At 36.4% G+C, this 16,351-nt stretch overlaps 1 long non-coding RNA gene across 1 annotated transcript in view; it reads left to right on the top strand.

Moving 5' to 3' along the window:
• LOC145544834 (uncharacterized) overlaps positions 1-10,708 on the top strand; it is a 246,478-nt gene extending 235,770 nt beyond the window's left edge. Inside the window, exon 11 of the long non-coding RNA XR_014081659.1 lies at positions 10,356-10,708. This is a non-coding gene — a long non-coding RNA (uncharacterized LOC145544834). The remainder of the gene's footprint in view (positions 1-10,355) is intronic.
• The last annotated feature ends 5,643 nt before the right edge of the window (positions 10,709-16,351 follow it).

Here is a 16,351-nt window from a genome sequence, read left to right as displayed (position 1 = left end):
ATGATCCTTGAATTTTTGAAGAGGACTACTAAATTATTTGTGAAGTGTCTTTTGGTTTGGATTTGTCTCATGTTTTCTGATTAGATTTAAGTTCTGCACTTTCAACACAAATACAGCCAAAGAGACAGTACATTCTTTTCAGTGAAATGCATCAGATGGTCCAGGTCTATGAACTTGACATATTTATTATGGGTGATGATAATTTGAAGATTTTTTAAAGTTATTGTCTGCCTGGTTTTTCCATTTTTCCCATTGTAATGTTGCTATATTTCTTTTGTAGTTAAAAATGCCTCAGGAGCTATGAATTAAAACTATGCAGACATCCTATTGTCAAATTTTGCTTGCTGATTTTATTATCTCTGGATGGTGCTTGGCTCCAATAATTATTAATCTGATATTTTGATTAATAGTGATTTTATATTTGCCTGATTACTTCTATGTTTTTAATTTGAGTTCTTTTCTAATGGAAAGCTATCTTTTCTCTTCTTTATTTATTATTCAGTTATTATATAAGTATGAACTCACAGATATTTACTTTAATCTGTTGGTTATAATTTGATACTACCATTATTTTGTTGCTTAAATTATTCCAATCCCAAAGAAAGGCAATGCCAAAGAATGCTCAAACTACCACACAATGGGACTCATCTCACACGCTAGTAAAGTGATGCCCAAAATTCTCCAAGCCAGGCTTCAGAAATATGTGAACTGTGAACTTCCAGATGTTCAAGCTGGTTCTAGAAAAGGCAGAGGAACCAAGATCAAGTTGCCAACATCTGCTGGATCATCAAAAAAGTAAGAGAGTTCCAAAAAAACACCCTTTTATGCTTTATTGACTATGTCAAAGCTTTTGACTGTGTGGATCACAATAAACTGTGGAAAATTCTGAAAGAGATGGGAATATCAGACCACCTGACTTGCCTCTTGAGAAACCTGTATGCAGATCAGGAAGCAACAGTTAGAACTGGACATGGAACGACAGACTGGTTTCAAATAGGAAAAGGAGTATGTCAAGGCTGTATATTGTCACCCTGCCTATTTAACTTATATGCAGAGTACATCATGAGAAACACTGGGCTGGAGGAAGCACAAGCTGGAATCAAGATTGCTGGGAGAAATATAAATAACCTCAGATATGCAGATGACACCACCCTTAGGGCAGAAAGCGAAGAAGAACTAAAGAGCCTCTTGATGAAAGTGAAAGAGGAGAGTGAAAAAGTTGGCTTAAAGCTCAACATTCAGAAAACTAATATCAGGGGATCCGGTCCCATCATTTCATGGCAGACAGATGGGGAAACAGTGGAAGCAGTGGCTGACTTAATTTTCAGGGGCTCCAAAATCACTGCAGATGGTGATTGCAGCCATGAAATTAAAAGATGCTTACTCTTTGGAAGGAAAGTTATGACCAACCTAGATAGTATATTAAAAAGTAGAGACATTACTTTGTCAACAAAGGTCTGTCTAGTCAAGGCTATGGTTTTTCCAGTGGTCATGTATGGATGTGACAGTTGGACTATAAAGAGATCTGAGCACCGAAGAATTGATGCTTTTGAACTGTGGTGTTGGAGAAGACTCTTTAGACTCCCTTGGACTGGAAGGAGATCCAACCAATCCATCCTAAAGGAGATCAATCCTGGGTGTTCATTGGAAGGACTGATGTTGAAGCTGAAACTCCAATACTTTGGCCACCTGATGGGAAGAGCTGACTCATTTGAAAAGACCTTGATGCTTGGAAGGATTGACGGCAGGAGGAGAAGGTGACGACAGAGGATAAGATGGTTGGATGGCATCACCGACTCAACGGACATGGTCTCGGGTAGACTCTGGCAGTTGCTGATGGACAGGGAGACCTGGCGTGCTGTGGTTCATGGGGTTGGACACAACTGAGCAACTGAACTTAACTGAACTGAAATTATTCCAGTTTGGCCATCAGGTTGTTTCTTCAGTTTAGCTTCATTTTTCTTTTGGCATGATCTCATTCTTTTTGGAAGAATTCTTGGTTTCTGGCACTACAAGATAGTCTTACCTTTTGTATTTTCTCTAAAACATCTCTGGAATCATGTACTACTTTAAGTAGTCCTGTTTATTTTTAATTGGAAAATAGTATTTAGAAACCATGACTGGACACTAGCTGTGTTCATTGCTACTGGAATATCACTGCTCTTAGGCCTTTTGAGTGGATTAAACATAGAAACACATGCATGTGCATTTTTGTGTATATATACATGCACACAAAACTGTACATGCACATATTCAGTCTAATTTCTATGTCTATAAATCTATATAATATTATGTCTATATATTTACATATTTAAAATATATACATATATATATCTGTCAAGCTCTTCTAATTCAACACCACAGGAATTTTGCTAGCCTCATTTTCATTTACTTATATTATAAATAACAAAGTGTTATAATACTTATAACACTTATGAATTCTTTCTCCAACAGTGAAAAACATTTCTCAATATATGTTTATAATACACAAATATAATTATCTGCAATACATTTATATATTTGTTCCTTCTTGTACACACTTAGAAATACTTTCAGAATAGCTATTGCATACCCTCTTCCAACAACATGAGATGACTATATACATGGACATCACCAGATGGTCAAGAGCAAAATCAGACTGATTATATTCTCTGCAACCAAATTGGAGAAGCTCTATGCAGTCAGCAAAAAGAAGACTTGGAGCTGACTATGGGTCAGATCATCAGCTCCTTATTGCAAAATTCAGGCTCAAATTGAAAAACTAGGGAAAACCACTAGGCCATTCAGGTATGATTTAAATCAAATCCTTATGATAATAACCTGGAGGTGACAAATAAACTCAAGGGACTAGGCCTTGTAGACACAGTGCCTGAAGAACTATTGACAAAGGTTTGTAACAATATTTGGAGGTGGTGACAAAAACCACCCCCAAGAAAAAGAAATGCAACAAGGCAAACTGGTTGTCTGACGTGGCCTTACAAACAGCTGAGAAAAGAGAAGTGAAAGCAAAGAAGAAAGAGAAAGCTATACCCAACTGAATGCAGAGTTCCAAAGAATAGTAAGGAAAGATAAGAAATTCTTCTTAAGTAAATGATGCAAATAAATAGAAAAAACAACAGAATGGGAAAGACAAGAGATCTGTTAAAGAAAATTGGAGATGCCAAGGGAAGGTCTCATGCAAAGATAGGCACAATAAAGGGCAAAAGCGGCAAGAACCTAACAAAAGCAGAAGAGATGAAGAGGTGGCAAGAATACACAGAAGAACTGTACAACAAAGCTCTTAATGACCCAGATAATCACAATGATGTGATAACTCACCTAGAGCTAGAGATCCTGGAGTGTGAAGTCCAGTGGGCCTCAAGAAGCATTAGCAAGAACAAAGCTAGTGAATGTGATGGGATTCCAGCTGAGCTATTACAAATCCTAAAAGATGATGCTGTTAAAGTGCTGCAGTTAATATTCCAGCAAATTTAGAAAGCTCAGCAGTGTCCACAGGGCTGGAAAAAGTGAGTTTTCTTTCCAATTCCAAAGAAAGGCAATGTTGAAGAAAGTTCAAATTACTGTACAACTGTGCTCATTTCACATGCTAGCAAGATTATGCTTAAATCCTTCAAGCTAGACTTCATCAGTGTGTGAACCAAGAACTTGCAGATGTACAAGCTGGATTTAGACAAGGCAGAGGAACCAGAGATCAAATTGTCAATATCCATTGAATCGTAGAAAAAAGCAAGGGGATTTCAAAAAAAAAAATCTACCTTTGCTTCATTGACTACACTGAAGCCTTTGCGTATGGATCACATCAAACTGTGGAATATTCTTAAAGAGATGGAAGTACAAGACCACTTTACCTGCCTCCTGAGAAACCTGTTTACAGGACAAGAAGCAACAATCACAACTGGACATGGGACAATAGACTGGTTCCAAATTGGGAAAGGAGTACGTCAAGTCTGTATATTGTCACCCTGCTTATTTAACTTCTATGCAGAGTACATCATACAAAATGCTGGGCTAGATAACTCACAAGTTGAAATCAAGATTGCTGGGAGAAATATCCACCAACCTCATATATGCAGATGATACCACTTGAATGACAGAAAGTGAAGAGGAACTAAAGAGTCTCTTGATGAAGGTGAAAGAGGAGTGAAAAAAATTGGCTTAAAACTGAGCATTAAAAAAACAAAGATCATGGCATCTGGTCCCATCACTTCATGGCAAATAGATGGGGAAAAAGTGGAGACAGTGTCTTACTTCATTTTCCTGGGCTCCAAAATCAATGGCAGATGGTGACTGCAGCCATGAAATAAAAAGACACTTGCTTCTTGGAAGAAAAATCTATGACAAATTTAGCCAGTGTGTTAAAAAGCGGAGACATCACTTTGCTGACAAATGTCTGTACAATCAAAGCTATGTTTTTCCATTATTCATGTATGGATGTGAGAAGGCAGAGGGCCAAAGAATTGATGCTTTTGAACTGTGATGCTGGAGAAGATTCTTGAGAGTCCCCTGGACAGCAAGGAGATCAAACCAGTGAATCCTAAAGGAACTCAACCCTGAATATTCATTGGAATGACTAGTGCTGAAACAGATGCTCCAATACTTTGGCCCCCTGATGCAAAGAGCCAACTGATTGGAAAAGACCCTGATGCTGGGAAAGATTGAAGACAGGAGGAGAAGGGGATGACAGGGGATGCGATGGTTGGATGGCATCACTGATTCAATGGAAATGAGTTTGAGCAAACTCAGCGACATAGTGAAGGACAGGGAAGCCTGGCATGGTGCAGTTCATGGGGTTGCAAAGAGTCAGACACAATTTAGCAAATGAACAACATCAACAATTCCATACCCTGCAGAAGACAAATTTACTAACTAGAGTATGGAATATACTCAAATGAATTGTACTGTATGTATATATTTAGGGAGATTACAAATTCTTAAACACATTTTGCTACCAAGAATTCCTATTAAGATATTGTATATCATACTTCAGAAAAAATCAGTGAAGAATGAACTAGCATGAAAGTAGACAGCTTGATGAATTTCTAGATTTTACCTTATCTTTAAGGTGTTATTTTAGAAAATATCTAGTACCTATTCAATGACTCTCCTAAAAACACACAAAAGTCATCACTTGCCTGAGCTATAAATTTTAAATCTACCGTTAATACTAAATATTCTATAAGTGAAAATATATATATATATATCCATCATATTGAATGTGCATACATTTAGTTTATACTTATTCTTTTAAAATTTTATTTCAATTAATTCAAGTCATGAGAAAAGTAATAGTACTGGGTTATATTATTCCTAAATGAAGACAGTAAATAACAAGTAGCAAATCACTATTGTTTCTGTTGGCTTATTATACTAACATTAGTCATGGTGAATTATTTTGATATTATCAGTGGGGGTGTCAAGATATAATACTATCAATATGAAGAATGAATCATTTCTCCAGCAGTTCAGTGTCTTATAAATACTTCTATTATAACTTTTGAAATCATCATTATTCATGACATGAACATGCAACAAGAGGAGAGAAATTAGCATTTAATTCAATTGTTTAATAGAATATTGTAAATGTATTACATTCTCCAAATAATGAAGATGGATTATTGAAAACAATGCCAGTCCTTCTTTTATCCTTCAGGTTTATCTTTTCTTCCATAAAGTATTCAATAGTTTATTTTTAAAATCTATCTATTTTATATTTAATTCCAAATTTTCACAAGGTAGACATAGACAATACCTATTATATCTTTCAAATTATATTGTAATTGGTGTGTTGTTTCATATAAGCAATAAATCTCATAATGTTCCTAATATTAAATATTGAAAAATAATAATATATTTACTTGTTCCATGTAAAGAATGTATGTTCTAAAATATAAGGATCAACATACTACATACACCTATGTATTGCAGTGTTAAAATACATCTTTCAATCTCTTTCTACATTTAAATTTTGAGTTTTATAAGCAAAGAAAATTATGCCCAAATACACATTCAGGAATGGGGCAATAGAAGAAACATTTGTTTTACTGTTTTCTTTTTTTTTTTTAAACAAGTTTGGAAATTAATATATATATATTTTGATAGAGCTAGGAAATTAGTCAGTGTTCTAAATGGATAATTTATCTTCCAAGAAAAAGAAAATATGTTTTTAGATAATTTTCTACTTCAGGATCTTATTTCAAAATAATAGAATGATCCTAATACTTCATCAGTAGTGGCTTGTGAGGCCTACTTAATTTACAAATATTGTGATGGAAACTCAGATTATAAACTGCCCCTTGAAAGTGAAGAAGCTAATTTGTTTAGAATACTGGTTTGATGCTAGCAATTTAAATTATTTTTTGTTTATACACAAAATCAGTTACGCAAATTGGACAAGAGGGAGAGAGAATTGATTTATCCACATCTCATGACCAATGCTGCAATGCTATAACAATGGTGATTTATACAGCATTTAAAGGGGACGACAGTGGGTAAGATGGTTGGATAGCATCACTGACTGGATGGACATGAGTTTGAGTAAGCTCTGGGAGTTGGTGATGGACAGAGAAGCCTGGTGTGCTGAAGTCCATGGGTTCACAAAGAGTCGGAGACAACTGAGCGACTGACCTGAACTCACTCCAAAATATAGTCCAGAAGTTAATAAGTGATTCTTCCCCAGTTGCTGACAAATATAGTGATAACATCACCAATCCATTGTTTCACTTAATGAGAATACTGTAAAGTGCTAGATATATTTTTAATGATTAAATAGGTGCAAAATTACATAGTAAATAGTTTATGAAAATTGAGCTATGTTTAAAAAATATTATATTATCTTTTACTATTTACATTATGTATGCGCTCAGTCACTCAGTCGTATCTGACTCTTTGTGACCCCATGGACTGTAGCCTGCCAGGGTCTTCTGTCCATGGGACTTTCCAGTCAAGAATACTGGAGTGGGTTGCCATTTTCTCCTCCAGGGGATCTTCCTGACCCAGGGATTGAATCTGACCCAGGGATCGAACCCGTGTCTCTTGCATCTCCTATCATGGCAGGTGGATTCTTTACCACTAGTGCCACCTAGGAAGCCCTGTTCACATGATAGTGATATACAAATTGAATATGTATGATTGACATACAGATAAATATATCCAAAAGGACAATATATTGACATTTTATTGTACATCAAGGAAAGAAATGCTAATATTTCTTTGCATCTCACAGATTTGAAACAATGATGAATGAATTTCTATTTTTGTGACTGTCCAAAACTAGTTTAATAAAGGGAAAAACAAAAGAAAACAAGCAAACTAGAATCAGAAGAACCACTAAACTGCCCTTAGAAACAATCTTTAGGAAACAACAGGGACATAATTGATAATAATAAGTGCTGTTTATTTAACTCATATGTTATGCTAAACACACAAATTTTTTTATAAATGTTTCACTCATACTCTCAAGAATCCTTTAAAATAGATAAATATAATTATTCTCCTGTTATAGATGAGAAAGCTGAGTAAAAATGAAATCAAGTAGTTTCTGTAGGTCACACAACTGGCAAATAGTGGAGTTGAAGTTATGATCCTGGTCTGTCAGATTCCAGGGGCAGAGAGTTTTTACACTATGCTAAGTGTATGAGACATTCTACCCAGTAGTTTCATCTTTATACCCTCTTTGTCAAAAATTTAATTTTCTTACATTTTCAATTTAAGATATGGTAAATAATTCTATTTTACTTTTTAGAAAATAAATTTGAATATATAAGAAGGCAGTGATTGAAAACCAGATAGAAGTAAAATGTATTTTGTTTGGTTAAATAGTGCCGCTCAACTATAAGGTATTCTGAAGTTCCTAGCCTATGCAGGTCTAGAAGGAACTTTGGACAACACCATCCTTCAGAGAGCAGAGCATCCATTTCTGGAGGCAGTACTGCTTGTTGAGTGGTACAGAAAGGAAAGAATGAGACTTGTGCCATGGAATGAGGGTTGGACGTGCATTCAGTAACTCACTACAAATAAATTATAGCATAGTAAAATATTGTGAACATCTAGAACAAATGGAGTGCCTTAAAGTATCATATTGCACTAAATATGTTACCATACCACAAACCCAAAATTACTAGGAAGCTGATTTTAGAAAACATACATGAACCTCCAATTTATTTTATTAAAATAAATCTGTAGGTTTTATATTTTGATGAATATTGGAGCATAGTTCATTTATAATGTTGTGTTAGTTTCTGCTGTACAGCAAAGTGAATCAGTTATACATATACATACATTCACTCTTTTTTATATTCTATTCCCATATAGGTGATTACAGAGAGTAGAGTTCCCCATGCCATACAGTAGGTTTTTATTATCTATTTTATACATAGTCAGTTCAATTCAGTCGCTTAGTTGTGTCTGACTCTTTGCAACCACGTGGAATGCAGCATGCCACTTGTGTGTATATATCAATCCCAATTTATTCTTTTCATTCCCCCTTTGCCCCTTAGTAATGATGTTTGTTTTCTACATCTGTGATTCTATTCTCTGTTTTGTAAATAGTTTCATTTGTACCATTTATTTTAGATTACACATATAAGTGATATGATATTTATCTTTCTCTGTCTTACTTCACACAGTATGACAATCTCTAGGCCTATCCATGTCATTGCAAACAGCATTATTTTGTTATTTTTTTATGACAACAATATTCCATTATATATATATGTGTATATGTATATATATATATATATATATATATATACATATATATACACACACACACACAACATCTCCTTTATCCACTAAGGAAACTATAAACAAAACAAAAAGACAGCTCACAGAATAGGAGAAAATATTTGCAAATAGAGGGACTGACAAGGGGTTAAATCTTGAAATGCAAAAACAATCCATGCAGCTCAATATAAAAAAAGCCAATCAATCCTATCAAAAATGTGAAAATCTAAATAGACAGTTCTCTAAAGAAGATTCAGAGATGGCCAAGAGGCACACGAAAAGACACTCAACAACATTAATTATCAGTGAAATTCAACTCAAAACTACAATGAGGTATCACCTCACACTGGTGAGAATGGCCATCATTAAAAAAAAATCTATAAACAATAAATTCTGGAGAGATTGTGAAGAAAAGGGACCCTCCCACATTCTTGGAATGTAAATTAATATAGCTACTATGGAGAACAGTATGGAGGTTCCTTGAAAAACTAAGAATAGAGCTACCGTGTGATCCCTCAATCCTACTCCCAGGCATTTTTCTATAGAAAACCTTAATTTAAAAAGATACATGCACTCTGAAGTTCATTGAAACACTATTTACAATAGCCAGCGCATTGGAGCAGCCTAAATGTCCATCAAAGGAGAAATGGATTTAGTCTTCAATTTAAAGTAACAGTGTAACTCAAAACGTTCTTAGGCTTCTGTTACTGAAGCAAACTTGGGTCCACTTGCCTGCCTTACAGCCAAATCAATCTACCTGCACTCAGTTGTGATGGAGGAAAGTACAGTGTTATTGCAAAGCCAAGCAAGGAGAAAGGGCAGCTCATGCTCATAATATCTAAACTTCTCCAAGGTTTTCAAGGAAGGGTTTTCAAAGAGAAAGTGAGGGAGATGGTGGAGGATATATGATCAGCTCATGCACAATTTTCTGATTAGTGGGTGGTGAGGTAAACAGGTGAGGTCACTGGAGTCAACATTATCAGTAATCAGACTCCAGCCAGTCTGAAGGCTCTGTGCTCGTGGTCATCACGCAGTTAGCATCTTCCACCTGGTGTGTGTTTTAGTATCTACAAAACACCACCAGGATATGGCTCAGGATATTATTGATAGCATTTGAGGAGGAACTAAATGTCCTTAACTTTATTTTGTGACTAAATTATTTTTATTTTGTCGTGTTTGACTGTTTTCCTTTGTTTCTGCATTCTCTCATTTCTCTGATTAAATTTCTCTTTGGAAATCAGGGAAATTTTAGGATACTAAAGCTTTTCTACCAATAAGAGGCAAGGCAAATAGGGAGGTGGGAGGGTCCATCCTTGGAAATGCCCCACAAGATTCTGCTCAGTTTCACTTCTACTCTATATTTTAGTGGCCACTGTACTGTAATTTCCCAAAAAGAAATTGGTTGGCCCAAATTTAAAAAGGACTTGAGAAAATGATATTAACAACTTTATATAAAATTTTGTATAATATTTATGTAGCAGATTCTTTTTGACCTACAATTATTGGTTTATAAGCCACTTCTTAAAATCTTAGTTTACTGTCATAATTTGTAAAGAAAAATAGCGAATAACTATTTAAATAACAGATTTTCTTTTTCTTTTTCTGTCTCCCTTTCCTTTTCTTTTAATACACAGGTCTAATGAGGTCCAAAGGATATTACGTATTGTCAAGCTCATCTAAAGCATGCAATCTTCATCTCTCCTTCATGCTACAGTGAGTTAAGTAGATAAACATGTCATAAGAAATTAAGACGGATGATAAACTTGTTGGCACCATCTTGAAGGCACAAGACATCATCATCCTCTCCACAGGTATTTAGCAAAAATACTCAGCCCTCACATTGTCAAGCAGCACCTTGAAGAAATATCATACACACTGTTGAAAGCAAGAGGAAGTCAAAGAAAATATGACTCATAGTTTACTTATTGCATACATAATATGGTCTTGACATGAACTTGAAAAGATTGAATAAAGTATGCACAATACTTAACACTTATTTACAGACATTAATTCAAGCAATTTCCTAATGAATTAGAAAATAATTTTTTTCTTTATTTTGTAGATAAGGTCACAGAAGAAAAGGGGAGATAAGTTAGTTGCCCTCACTTTCATAAAGATCTAAGTCTAAATGTATTTTACTGTCTCTATTTGTCTATATGAAAGAATATTTAAAATATTAATATAAAATCAAAGATGAAAATATTTTTTATTTTTTACATGAAATCCAAATCATTTAGCAAGAAGACACAGTGTAGTTTAGACAATTGTTCTTTTTTTTTTTTTCATGGCAAAGCAAGCTATACTTAGGGAAAACTAAATGTTAGAATAATTCTCATGTCATTTCAAAGACTAATTCTAGATCAGACTCTTCATTAAAAGATATAAAAAGAAACTGCCAAAATTAAAAACAAACAAAAAAAAGGTCTGCTAATATTTTCTGGAGATATATTTCACCATTTTTTCTTTTCCTGAGAATATTTACATAATTGAAAATGTTGACTGTAAATGAGACACATAATGGTAATGAAATGACAACTTGGAGAAACATAAGCAAAGTTGCTTGAACAGGAATTCAAACAGGACTTCCACGATTGTCCATTGGTTAAGAATCCATCTGCCAAAGAAGGGGACATGGGGTTGATCTCTAGTCCAGGAAGATTCCACATGCCTCAGGCAGCTAAGTCTCTTTACCACACACTCCACAACTACTGAACCCAAATGTCCTAGAGATCATATTCCTCAACAAGAGAAGTCACCACAATGAGAAGCCCACTCACCTCAACCAGAGAGTAGCCCTTGTTCAGCACAAACAGAGAGAAGTCTGCATGCAGCAAAAAACAGCCAGCAAGCCAAAAGTAAATAAATAAATAAATAACTTTTAAAAAGAAGTATTCAAACAAATTCTATTTTAGCAAGTTAGAGACACTAATAGAGAGCTTGTCTTTCCTTCCTTGTTTCCTTCCTTCCTTCTTTGCTTCCTTCATTCCACCCTTCTCTCATCCATCCACTCTATCTATCTATAGATTCATCCATGTATGTGTGTAAAGTCACTTCAGTTGTGTCCGACTCTTTGTGACCCAATGGACTGTAGCCCTTCAGGCTCCCCATGTCCACAGGATTCTCCAGGCAAGGATGCTGGAGTGGGTTGCCATGCCCTCCTTCAGGGGATCTTCCTAAACCAGGGATCGAGCCCACATCTCTTGGGTCTCCTGCATTGACAGGCAGATTCTTTATGACTAGCATCACCTGGGAAGCCCATCCGTCCATATATACCTACCTAAATTTTAGTGATCTGTTTTGTGTTACTCATCATTCTCACCTTTCCTCACATCATACACAGGTCAGTTCAGTTCAGTCAATCAGTCATGTCTGACTCTTTGCAACCCCATGCAGTGCAGAGCTCCTGGTTTCCCTGTCCATCACTAACTCCCAAAGCTTACTCAAACTCATGTCCATTGAGTCAGTGATATCATCTAACCATCTCAACCTCTGTCTGCCCCTTCTCTTCCACCTTCAATAGTTTCCATCAGGTCTTTTCAAATGAGTTAGTTCTTCGCATCAGGTGGCCAAAGTATTGGAGTTTCAGCTTCAGCGTCAGTCCTTCCAATGCATATTCAGGACTAATTTCCTTTAGGATAGACTGGTTGAATCTCCTTGCAGTCCAAGGGACTCTCAAGAGTCTTCTCCAACACCACAGTTCAAAAGCATCAATTCTTTGGCACTCAGCTTTCTTTATAGTCCAACTCTCACATCCATAAATAACTACTGGAAAAACCATAGTTTGGACTAGACAGACCTTTGTTGGCAGAGTAATGTCTCTGTTTTTAAAGATGCTGTTGAGGTTGGTCATAACTTTTCTTCCAAGGAGCAAGCGTCTTTTAATTTCATGGCTGCAGTCACCATCCACAGTAATTTTGGAACCCCCAAAAATAAAGTCTATCACTCTTTCCATTGTTTCCCCATCTATTTGCCATGAAGTGATAGGACCATAATTGTAGTTTTCTGAATGCTGAGTTCTAAGCCAACTTTTTCACTCTCCTCTTTCACTTTCATCAAGAGGCTCTTCAGTTCCTCTTTAGTTCCTCAGAAAGTGATCACACTTTCTAACATAAGGGTGGTGTCATCTGCATATCTGAGGGTGTTGATATTTCTCTCAGCAATCTTGATTCCAGTTTGTGTTTCATCCAGTTCAGTATCTCTGAGGATGTATTCTGCATATAATTTAAATAAGCAGGGTGACAATATACAGCCTTGACATACTCTGTCCCCAATTTGGAACCAGTCTGTTGTTTCATCTCCAGTTCTGTTGCTTCCTGACTGCATACAGATTTCCAGGAGGCAGGTCAGATATTCTGGTATCCCCATCTCTTCAAGAATTTTCCACAGTTTCTTGTGGTCCACACAAAGGCTTTGGCACAGCCAATAAAGCAGAAGTAGGTGTTTTTCTGGAACTCGTTCCCTTTTTTGATGCTACAGCAGATGTTGGCAATCTGATCTCTGGTTCCTCTGCCTTTTCTAAATCTAGTTTGAACATCTGGAAATTCACAGTTCACATACTGTTGAAGCCTGGCTTGGAGAATTTTCAGCATTACTAGCATGTGAGATGAGTGCAATTCTGCAGTAGTTTGAACATCCTTTTGCATTGCCTTTCTTTGGGATTAGAATGAAAACTGATCTTTTCCAGTCCTGTGGCCACTGTTGAGTTTTCCAAATTTGCTGGCATATTGAGTGCAGCACATTCACAGCATCATATTTTAGGATTTGAAATAGCTCAACTGGAATTTCATCACCTCCACTAGCTTTGTTTGTAGTGATGTTTCCTAAGGCCCATTTGACTTTGCATGCCAGATGTCTGGCTCTAGGTAAGTGATCACACCATCATGATTATCTGGGTCATGAAGATCTCTTTCGTATAGTTCTTCTGTGTATTCTTACCACCTCGTCTTAATATCCTCTGCTTCCATTAGGTCCATACCATTTCTGTCCTCTATTGTGCCCATTGTTGCATGAAATGTTCCCTTGGTATTTCTAATTTTCTTGAAGAGATCTCTAGTCTTTCCCATTCTATCGTTTTCCTCTATTTCTGTGTGCTGATCACTGAGGAAAGCTTTCTTCTCTCTCCCTGTTATTCTTTTGAACTCTGCATTCAAATTGGTGTATCTTTCCTTTGCTCCTTTGCCTTTAGCTTCTCTTCTTTTCAAAGCTATTTGTAAGGCCTCCTCAGATGACCATTTTGCCTTTTTGCATTTCTTTTTCTTGGGGATGGTCTTGATCCCTGCCTCCTGTACAATTTCAGGAACCTCCATCCATAGTCTTCAGGAACTCTGTGTATCAGATCTAATCCCTTGAACCTATTTGTCACTTCCACTGTATAATCATAAGGGATTTGATTTAGGTCATACCTGAATGGTCTAGTGGTTTTCCCTACTTTCTTCTATTTAAGTCTGAATTTGGCAATAAGGATTTCATGATCTGAGCCATAGTCATCTCCCAGACTTGTTTCTGCTGACTATATAGAACTTCTCCATCTTTGGCTGCAAAGAATATAATCAGTCTGATTTTTGTATTGACCATCTTCTGATGTCCATGTGTAGAGTCTTCTCTTGTGTTGTTGAAAGAGGGTGTTTGTTATGACCAGTGTATTCTCTTGGCAAAACTCTGTTAGCCTTTGATCTGCTTCATTTTGTACTCCAAGGCCAAATTTGCTTGTTACTCCAGGTGTTTCTTGACTTCCTACTTTTGCATTCCAGTCCCCTATAAAGAAAAGGACATCTTTTTTGGGTATTAGTTCTAAAAAGTCTTGTTGAGCCATTGAACTTCAACTTCTTCCCCATTATTGGTCTGAACATAGACTTGGATAATTGTGATATTGAATGGTTTGGCTTGGAAACAGACAGAGATCATTCTGTCGTTTTTGAATTTGTACCCAAGTACTGCATTTTGGACTCCTTTGTTGACTATGATGGCTACTCTGTTTCTTCTAAGGGATTCTTGACCACAGTAGTAGATATAATGGTCATCTGAGTTAAATTCACCTATTCCAGTCCATTTTAGTTCTCTAATTCCTAAAATGTTGATGTTCAGCCATGCCATCTCCTGTTTGACCACTTCCAATTTGCCTTGATTCATGGACCTAACATTCTATGTTCCTATGCAGTATTGTTCTTTACTGCATCAGACTTTACTTCCATAACCAGTCACATCCACAACTGGGTGTTGTTTTTACTTTGGTCTGTCTCTTCATTATTTCTGGAGTTATTTCTCCACTGCTATCCAGTACCATATTGGGCACTTACTTATCTGGGGAGTTCATGTTTCAGTGTCCTATCTTTTTGCCTTTTCATACTGTTCATGGGGCTCTCAAGACAAGAATACTGAAGTGGTTTGCCATTCCCTTCTCCAGTGGATCACGATTTGTCAGAACTCTCCATCATGTCCTGTCCGTTTCGGGTGGCCTACACGGCATGACTCATAGTTTCAATGAGTTAGACAAGGCTGTGGTCCATGTGATCAGATTGGTTAGTTTTCTCTGATTGTAGTTTTCATTCTGTCTGTCCTCTGATGGAGAAGGATAACAGGCTTATGGAAGTTTCCTAATGGGAGACACTGAGGGGAAAACTGGGTCTTATGGGCAGGGCCATGCTCACTGTAACTTTAATCAAATTTTATGTTGATGGGCAGGGCTGTGTTCCCTCCCTCTTGTTTGACCTGAGGGCAAATTATGGTGGAGGTAATAAAGATAATGGTAACCTCCTCAAAAGGTCCCATGCAGGCACTGTTGTGCACTGCAGGCCACTGTTGATCCAGGCCTTCACTGAAGACCCCTGGACTCTCACAGGGAAGTCTGGATCAGTCACTTGTGGGGTCACTGCTCCTTTCTCCCAGGTACTGGTACACACAAGGTTTTTTTTTTTTAAAAAAACCCAGATGAAACTTTTTAGCCAACTCAATATATACCTATATTTATATTCTCATATATAGCACATAATAGCTCATAGCTCACCCATATACACATAAACATGAAGCAAACTCCTGTGAATTGCTTGCTTTTTCACTTTCTCTTCTGTGAACTCCTGTTAACTCACGTTCTTTTCAACCTAGGAAATGCGTATCAACTATCTTTCATTACTATCATTGAGATATAAATTTAACTTGTCAAATGTTTGTGTTTTAACCCTCCAAGTCAAATGCTGGTTTTCAAAGAGTGGACTGTGCCAAGAACACTATATTTATAACTTGGGGGAGTACTTTCCACATGGAAGAAATTAAATATTATTGATGAAGTGATCTTTCTTTTTTTTTTTTTGAAGGATGAAACTACTCACACTGATTGTTTTCACCCTATCTCCTACCCTTTACAATGATATCATGAAGAAAGGAAATATGAAATGAGTAACCACTAACAAAATATCTTTTAATAGGGTAAGTTGCTGAGGAAGTGGAGTAATCTGATCTTGCTTTGCATAGAATGTATCACAGAATCTGAAATGTACTTGAAACCTTTGATGTGAAATTTACCTTTGAATTTCTATTATGCTAACCTTAGAAGAGTAGTTGACTCTCTTTATATTTCACATAAAAATTCTTCACCCTGGCAGCTTTGAAAATACAAACATAATTTTATTAAGAC

Source organism: Giraffa tippelskirchi, chromosome 1 (genome assembly GCF_054371585.1).
Source record: "Giraffa tippelskirchi isolate mGirTip1 chromosome 1, T2T-mGirTip1v1.2.pri, whole genome shotgun sequence".
Taxonomy (NCBI): Eukaryota; Metazoa; Chordata; class Mammalia; order Artiodactyla; family Giraffidae; genus Giraffa; species Giraffa tippelskirchi.
The sequence above is the reverse complement of the archived record's forward strand: the minus strand, read 5'-3'. Positions and strand labels throughout refer to the sequence as shown.